The sequence below is a fragment of the Physeter macrocephalus genome, chromosome 13 (genome assembly GCF_002837175.3).
Source record: "Physeter macrocephalus isolate SW-GA chromosome 13, ASM283717v5, whole genome shotgun sequence".
Lineage (NCBI taxonomy): Eukaryota > Metazoa > Chordata > Mammalia > Artiodactyla > Physeteridae > Physeter > Physeter macrocephalus.
Window position 1 is genome coordinate 8,265,189 of NC_041226.1, and position 8,569 is coordinate 8,273,757.

Consider the following 8,569-nt stretch of genomic DNA (forward strand, 5'->3'; position numbering starts at 1 on the left):
AGTGTCCCTTTAAGTTTGCCCCTTGCTGGAGCTCCCTCAGGGACGTAGGAATACATATGAAATCCGTAGGAATTTCGACCTGAAGTTAGAAAAATTAAGAGTATGGCAGTCTTTAGGAGGTTAAATCAGAGACAAGGCTAAAAGGCCAGGTTTATGTTGCATACAAAATCAATTGTATGTTTGACCCGGCAGTTAGACAAAAGGTACTTAATCCTTACATGCTCCAGTTAACTCACCTTTAAGGTGGAGAGAATTTAATAAAATAGCCTCTAAAGGTGACTGTATTCATAAATTTGAAAATATAGTTAGCTATAATTATTTTTGGTTTGCTTTACAAAAACTTCTTGACTCCCTGCCCTCTTTTTTTTTTTTTTTTTGGAATATGAAAACCTTATACTAAAATCCATGGAATCATAGCATTTTTGAACAGAAATAGAACTTTGAGATTTTTTGGTCTGCTTCCCACATTTTTATAGGAAGCTTGTGCAGAAAGGAGAAAGGAACAGTTCTAGGTCTTTGGAGCCAGACAGATTTGGATCAGATTCAAATCCTGGGGCAATACTGATATGCTTTATAGTACAGCTTGTGAGAGCCCCTGGAGTTAGACTTCATGGGCTTGAATCTTGGCTATGTATACTTCTTATTAACTGGCCAGCTCTGTGACCTTGAGATAATTACCAAGCCTTCCTGTGCGCCACCTCACAGGATATGTGTAATGACTGAAAGGCTATGTAAAGCACTAAACATGCGTCATTACTATCTGATATCCATTTAATATTCTTTGAATTCTTCCTGGGGCTTCAGTTTCAACATGGGTAAAATGGACATATACCTATCTTGTTGGGAGTTTGGAAGGATTAGATATAAATAAAACATCTAGTTTGGTAATAGATATTCAGTAAGTTGTAGTAATAGTAGTAGTAATACTATTCAAGAAAAGCCAGTACCAGAACTTTTAGCTCAACTTGTACTGTTGTGGATGCCGATTTTGTGTAGCCCCCTTTTATATTTAATCAGTCCACTTTATTTATTTACTGGAACAGGTGAATGAGTAGGGGCCATATGAACTACCACATTTATTATCTAATAATGCATTTATGATGTTCTTAGAATCCTTGTCATTTTTATTACTTTATTACATTTTATTTCACATTTATTATCTAATAATGCATTTATGATGTTCTTAGAATCCTTGTCATTTTTATTACTTTATTACATTTTATTTATTTTGATTTATTATGTTTTTAATATATACACAATTTCTCATACTATTTCTACCATAGTGTCAGAAATTTTAGAATAAAACCAGATAAAAGTATTCCCAACAAATTGCTATCTTGTTGTAGATCCAGAAGTAAACAGGGAATTAAGGTGACTTTATCCGAAGTCTGCCAGCAGCTACCATTGCAGTTACTGGGTTTTTTCCCCGTATTTGTCTTAGAGAACAAAGAGGGTTCTCAAACCAGGAAGCAGAGACAGCTCCCGAAGAACAACAACAAAAAGACAAAATATTGCAAATGTAAAACAAAAGAGCTCAAATAAAAATGCCTCTTAAAGAGAGAACGTGCAGTAGATGTGAAGAGCTGTGACAGGCGCTTCCTTGAAAGGAAGGAAGAGATGGGCAAAGAGTGGATATACAGATAGACTAATATACATGAAAGGGCTTATTACCTGCAACTTCTGGTGTGAGTCAGTATTCTTTTGGTATCCTCTGTATTCAGCATGGTGCCGGGTGCTGGAGGTTACAGAAGCAGTTCAAACTTGTTCTAAATCAGGGTGCCTTTTGTACAGCTTGTCTGTAATGCCAGTACGTCTGAATGCCCAGATATCTGAAATCTTGTCCATTGCAGCCTCTTTCAGGGTTTTCTTTCTAAAGGTTTTTTTTTCCTTCTCATATGTTAACTTAAAATTTAATCTTTAAAAATTAATTGGTACTGGGACTTCCCTGGTGGTCCAGTGGGTAAGGCTCTGAGCTCCCAGTGCAGGGGCTCCGGGTTTGATCGCTGGTCAGGGAACTAGGTCCTGCACGCATGCCGCAACTAAGACCCGGCGCAGCCAAAATCGATCAATCAGTAAATATTTTTTAAAAAAATTTAATTGGTACCCATAAAATCTATTTTGTCTTGTTTTTAAGTTATATGAGAAAGAATGATCACCTAAAAATAGTAATCCATGGAAAAATCCTGAAGGAAACAAAGACTATATGCTTTTTTTTCTTTTAACCTACAAAGGATCATAATATTTTACAGCAAATGTGGTTAACAAAAACTCAAATTATAGGATTAATGTTCATATCTGCCCCTCCAAGCTCACTGAGAACTACTTTCCCCCTGGAGCACCATGGCCTTTTATCCTACCTCAAGGCTTCTGTGCTTGTCTGGCCTGTCTAGAAAGCTCTTCCTCAGGCTCTTGGCTGGGGCAGCTCCTTCTCATCCTTCAAGGCTCAGTGTAAATCTCGTCTCCCACAGAGGAAGTTTGTGAATGCCAACCAATAAGCACATCGCCCTTCCTGAAGGAATAGCCAGTGTTTGTTTAGTTATTAAGGTGGACCTGGCGCCAAGGGCGGTCACTGATGGGCTTGAGCCAGTCAGCACGTTCATTTCCCTGGACCACAGTCGTTGGTTCAGGGGCGGGCCCGGGACCTACTCAGTCCAACCAGGGGACTCAGAGTACCATCACGTAGAAAGCGGGGATGGGAGCCTCACCTCTCTACCCCTCTCCATCTCCACGCCCTCCACCTCCTCCTGTTTCCTCCAGGCAAGGTCTTTTGAGGTTATGACTATCACAACGCCCTTACTGCGGACCTGAAAAGGCAGCTGGCGTACGGAGTTGGACAGAAGTAGGGGCCAGTGGCATAAGCCAACCCTGAAACCCACCCTACCTCTGGCTTTAAATTATGTGAACCGTACTTTCCTTCCTGCTTAGGCCAGCCTGAGTTGGGAGTTTGTTAGTTGCTGACAAAAACGTCCTAATTTCCTCCGCAAGGTAGGTCTTCCTTGGCTCTATTATCCGAAGCATCTCCTGGTTACCCAGTTACCCTGTATCGTTAATCCGTTTATTTGTTTCCAATATATACCACAGACTGCAGGTATTTATTTATTTATTTATGCATTAACTTATTTTTTCTCTTTCAGTTGTATGGTTCAGGAAGGCAGTGACCTTGTTTCTCTTATAAACTTATTAGGAAAAAGGGACGTGTATCAGCTTTCCTCTAATACAGCGTTTTTCAACCGTTGACATATTAGGGCAGGTAGTTCTTGGTTGTGTGGGGACTGTCCTGTGCGTTGTAGGATGTTTAGCGGCACCCCAGGCCTCTACCCACTAGATACCAGTAGCAGTACCCCTCGCCCCCAAAGTTGTCCCCGGTTGAGAACCACAGCTGTAAGATTTTATTTAAGCTTCACTGGCACCAAAAAGGTATAGTCTTAGGATATGTTTTTGAGAGAAAAAGTATGTTTGATGTCTGAATCACAGAGACTAAGATGGGAAGAACCATGGCCTCATTATGAATGAGTCAGGCAATGCCAGCCTGTATTTGGTCCAGTAGGTGTGGAGGGGTAGGACGCCTCCCGTGGAGCTACAGGACATGCTTGTTGTGAACGTGTGCCCTCCCCATTCCAAGGAGTTCATTGTGACTGTGGTTGAGAAGTATTTTTGTGATTATAAACTATTTCCCTCAGACAAGTACGCATAACTCACCACTTTTCTTGGGCTTAGTTTTCTTGCTTGTGAAATAATAATTTGAATGCCTGCACAGTTACTGAAAATTATTAAATAATTCTTACATTTATGGTTACCTTAACCATTCTGTTTTAGTAGAAAAAAGAAAGAAATTTAGTGTTTGGATAACCAGCATCATTGCTGCCTTACATACCGTTCTGATTTTTCACCCTGAAGACTAAATTCACATGTGCTATAAATAGATCCCTCTTTTCCTCTTTGTTTCTTCAGCACATGGGAGGAAAAGCAAAGGGAGAAAGAGGACCCTGTGTCTTCTCTATTCTGAACTATAATGGGGGTAAATTCAAAGTTCTTACACTTAAAGATGAGTCATTTCAGTACAGACTATTTGGATTTGCCCTGATGAAAGGAAGCATCTTCCTTTCAGAGAGGAAATAACCACCAAAGTGTTGGTTTTTTGTGTGTGTGAACCAGATAGACTCTGAAACCAGGACGTGTCTGAGCTCCAGAGATGTTAGCATTTATGATGGATGCCGTTGGTGGGTGGCACGTCAAGTTCTCGGAACTGAGGGTGTATTCAGTTCCTCCAACAAATTAATAATCCACTCAGGAGGGTGGGAGTGGTAGAATGAATAACATTTTCAGGCTGTGTTTTTATTGGACAAGTGGGACTGTTCTTACGTCATTTGTGCCAAGTGAAATGAAATCCCTTCTTCGACACTTGGGGAGAGCTGGCTACCTGATTGCAAAGTGAAGTCTTGGCAAGGATGGATAGAATCACAAAGAATCAGTTGTCTCGTGGTGGACAACTAGAATAATGTGGAAAAGAGAGACGTGAGAACTGAGAGTCATGCAAATTAAAGTTACTTTAATTCCCCAACACAAAGGAGAAACAGCAAAAAGGGTATTTCTTGCCAATTCTGAAAGACAAGGCACTCCAAAATAATTGCACATGACTTCCAACTGCTTTCTACATCAGCAAGCATAAGGCTTAAGGTATGTTCGAAGGAATGAGTAAAGCATTGAAGAAGATTTATCCCTCTAACCTCCTAGAGAGGGGAGAACACAGTTACTGTTGGGAAGCTGATATTGCTGACTAACGACCCTGAAACCAGATATTTAAATTCTGAAATGTTAATTCTTTTTCCTGAGGAAGTTTGTAAACTGTTATTTTTCTTTCTTTCGTTCTTTTTCTTTTTTCTTTTTTTGGTCATGCTGCATGGCTTGAGGGATTTCAGTTCCCTGACCGGGGATTGAACCCCTGCCCTCAGCACTGAAAGCACTGAGTCCTAACCACTGGACCGCCAGGGAACTCCCTGTAAATTGTTATTTTTCATTTTAAAGAAAGTACCCTCCACAAATATGTTATTGCACTTTATTTTATGCTTGCAAAGCCTCTCTTCTGAGGAGTTCACAATTTATCAACTCTTTTCATTTTTTGACTATATAAATTCTTCCCCTTCACCAACTAAAGAATGTCAGTCGCCATCCAGCTCTACAAGGATTAAGTCATTAGCCGCTGCTGTCACTGACCTTCAACACACCTTGAAAGCAGTTGGGGACAGAGATCAGGATGAGGCACTCTGTACTCTGGGAGAACTGGCAGACAGGCCTTTAGAAAGATATTTTCAGGAGAAAATTTTATGAACCCAATTTCTTACATCTTACCATACTTAGAAAACACTGAAAGCATTCAGATTTTTGTGACTTGTGACCAGCAGTAACTTGTACCAAGGTGTGTGATTGATTGCACCTGTCCCTTCTCCTAAACCACAGGAGCAGGACCCCATGTCCTCCCCACCTCCCCCCATGTCCTTTGCCTGCCTTTCGTCTGTGGAAAATCTTTAGCCAAAGAATAAGTTTAATCAGAGAAGTGAGAAAGTGCAGAAACAAAGGAAAACAGTCCAACAAGACTAAATAATAATTGTTTAGTCATTAAGCATAGTCTAGGACCTTTAGTTCCTCTTCAAGGGCTATAGATCTGAGCCATATCTTGCGAGCTGTCTCATAGATACTGAAACCCCCAGGTGGAAGAAGTTAACTACCTGATAACCAGGCTGTAGCCATGACGTAAGCTGCCACAATTGTGAGGACTGGCCTCAAAGAAATGGGAACAAACTGACCCTGGAACTAAAGACTAACTGCATTTAAAACAATCGAGATGAGGCTGGTCAGACCACTGCATGACTGATTTCAAGATGCCTGTCAGAGCTGACTGTGACTGTGCTGTTTCTGCAGGTAGCCCCCTCCCTCCTTGTATAAAGCTCTTGTCCCCTGATTGTCTGTGAGGGGAATTGGCCTTTGGATAGGAGTCCGCCCTCCCTTCTGCCCCACCCCAGTCTGGGTTGCTGACCTCCAAAATAAAGCAAACTCCCTCTCCACCAACCTTGCCTCTTTATTGGCTTTTGAGCAGCACTCAGCCAGAACCGCATGCTGACCTCCTCCCTTACCTCTCGGGAGCCGTTCCTCAGAGCTCTCTGAAAGACCGTCTCCCCGGCTATTGTCCTCAGTAAGTTCCCAAATAAAACAAGCTCACAGCTGTCAGGTTGTGCATTTTTATTTAAGTTGACACCTTTGTCTCTGAAGGGAGGAAACAGGGTCAGCCCAAGGCAAAAAGTCAGGAAAGTCTGTCTTTAGCTCCTGACACCTGCCTCTCTATACCTGTCTCCAGCCTCCTCATGTACTATCAGTTGTGTCTCCTAACTGTCCCGGAATGTAGATCCCTGATCACCCACTGCCAAGGTTCTTAAGCATGCATGTTCTGTTCCTGTCCGGTTTCTTCTTGGCCTTCCAAGGGCTGAGGGGCCTAACGAGCAAAAGGCAACCCCAGTCCTGTCTTACATCATCAACCATAAAAAAGTGCCTTTCTCTCCTGGAACAAACCACAACAGACCATTTTTCCCTCTGTCCCTGCGCTGGCCTTGCTTGGTCTTCCAATGGTGAGGACACGTCCTAAGGAGGACCAGAACCAATCTAGTCTTATTACCACTGGGGCAGCGATGAAAGAAAAGGACTTTTTTGTTTCCTGAGAGTACGGAAGCCCCACTTTCACTACTGTGACCTATGACATGTCCTTGAGGATAGCATTTGTCCTTGAACAGAATCAGAACTCTTCCCTGGGCAGAGTAAAGTGTGTCTGTTTGCAAGGGAATGACGGGGTGCTTGGCAGGAAGGGGGGAGGGGGGACCCCAGTACTGAACCCTTCCAGGAACGGTTCCAAGTACCTCGTTGACTTTTTTCAATAGCGGTGGGGCTCCAGGAAATTAATCATGCATGATACAATAAAACCAATACGGCCAGACCTTTGTGCTTTTAAATATGTCCTTACAGATTACATAATGAAAATGCCTGTTAGCCTTTAGCTTGACGTGTTTTTTCCTAATTAGTCAACTCTGCACGCTTGGCTTCACCTACAATGGATGAGCGCCTTCCGCGTGCAGGGCCTTCGCTTTGACTCCAGACGTGGTGAGGAACGGCCCGAGGCCCTGCCCTCAGGAAGCTGAAGGGGAAGCAGCTCTTAGGACAAGGTTCAGGGCCTGCCTGGCTGGGCTGTGGATTCGGTGTTACAGTGAGAGTTTCAAGACGGCACGCTACGCTCCGTGTCTAGGGTCAGATGGATCTGGGTGTAAGTCCTGGCATGTACAACCTCTCGTGGGCATGTTTCTTAACCTCTGTGAAATCGTACCTGTAATGTGGATAGGAAACCTACCACATTGTGGCTTTGTGGAGACCAATTAAATAATACAGCATAAGCAAGGTGCCTACCACAAAGAGGGAGCGGATGTACAGCAACTGCGGTGGTTATTGCCTGAGGACTTGACCTCCTGCTCACCAAGGACACCTCCACACTTCCTTCCCCTCATAATCCTCTCCCAGCACGACAACACGCAACTGCTTACCCCTCCTCATCTTTCACAGGGTGCCGCTCCTGTGGCATCGCTGCTCAGACAATCGACGGTCACAGATTTCAAAAAGTTCGGTAGATCTGTGCTAATATCTTCGCTGAGAATTCAAAATCAGAGAATCACATTTTAGCAGGGAGATTTAAATGCCTCCTTTCTGCTGTGAGAGAGTCTTGAGAATATTCTGAATGCCATAGATTTTAACTTTGTCAGTGTCCTGGAAAGATTAACTTCATTTTTTTTCAAACCTTTATTTCTATTGCATGGTCCTTAAAGCACTTTCCCCAGTGTTATTTTATAACACATTACATTTCTGCTTAACAGATCACTATAGTGATACTAGTACATTTTCTAAAGGAATGTTACAATACCATGCACTGAGTCAGCCACCCTTGTTCAGCACGGGAAGTTTCCCCAACTCTAGCCATTCATCCATTCATCCAACAGATATTTGTGGAATTCCTTCCATAAAAAGCCATTATGTAAGAATGTTACAGTTGATTCAAAGATTCATTATCAACAAAAAATGTTTGCCTACCTGCTGGGGTGAGGGATGCAGGGAGATGTAAGTGAAAGGCTACAGGGAGGTGTGGGTGAAACCAAGGACTTAGGGACCAGAGAGAGCTATGCCCAAACCTCACTCTCTAACTGTGTGACTCTAGGAAGCAGCTTAAGCTCTCTGAGCCTCAGCATCTTCGTTTTCAGAATGTGGATCCACCATCATTCATTCAACGAACATGTCCACTGTGTGTGCTAGGTACGTCTCCTTATTAAATTCATTTACTTATGCTCTCCTGTTAAATACCAGTGCTCTAAGACATCTAGGCAGTAGATCCTCAACAAATGCTATTTTATGTTCTCCTGTCCTTCTAACTTATATATTCATTTAATAAACTTTGGGGACTTCCCTGGTGGTCCAGGGGCTAAGACTCCGGGCTCCCAATGCAGGGGGCCTGGGTTCAATCCCTGGTCAGGGAACTAGATCC